Here is a 941-nt window from a genome sequence, read left to right on the forward strand (position 1 = left end):
ATATATATATATATATATATATACATATATATATATATATATATATGTATATGTGTACATGTCATTGCATAACAAGAAACATTACATTTGATAGCTGACATTCTAAACACACTAAAGTGCAACACACACCGCTGCGCGTCAAAACGCTGCCTCCATTATATTCTAGCAACAAACCCACACCGCGCCGCTGCGCGCCACTGCCAATGTGTGCTGGGGGGCGGCACTTGACGGCCACAGCACCGCGCCGGCGGCAGTGTGTGCTGCACTTTAGTGGTGTAGCAAGAGCCTTCTAATCTACCGGTATATCTACAATACTGATAACCACCACTTACACCTATTTAATAGATTGATAACATTTAAACTGGGTGTCATGATTTATCATGAAGGGACCCTGAACATGTGCAAATTTCCAATCCATCCCATGATTGTTGAGAATTTTAAATAAAACCAAAAGTGACGACCTCATAGTGGCACTAGAGAAAAGTCTGAGGATAACCAAATGTCAGTGTAATCCAACCAACATTGCCATCCATAGCACCATGTAGCTAGCATAGCTAAAGAGAGACAAATAAAATGATCAAAGCAGAGATCCATCACATGTAAACAGTAGTGAGGCCTTTTAAAGAGCATTTGCCTACCTTCTAGCAGGATTGTAAGAAAGTACTTTTTTTTCCAGAACAGTTATTTTATACATTCAAGTCATTGTTACTTATCAATAACTGTTTAAAACCTTAAAAACTTACCAGTCCTGTAAAATTCACCAGAACTCACCTAAAAGGCCTGTTCAAAGCATGACAAAGGTAAACTAAAAACTGTTCTTGTTCCATTTTTAGTACATGTACATACATGCTCTCACTGCTGCTGCTGCCGTCATTAGTCATTAGTCATACTTCTACTGTTATTATACACATATGACTATTGTCACACATGTATACTGCCAG

The sequence above is a fragment of the Epinephelus moara genome, chromosome 7 (genome assembly GCF_006386435.1).
Source record: "Epinephelus moara isolate mb chromosome 7, YSFRI_EMoa_1.0, whole genome shotgun sequence".
In the NCBI taxonomy this organism is placed as follows: domain Eukaryota; kingdom Metazoa; phylum Chordata; class Actinopteri; order Perciformes; family Serranidae; genus Epinephelus; species Epinephelus moara.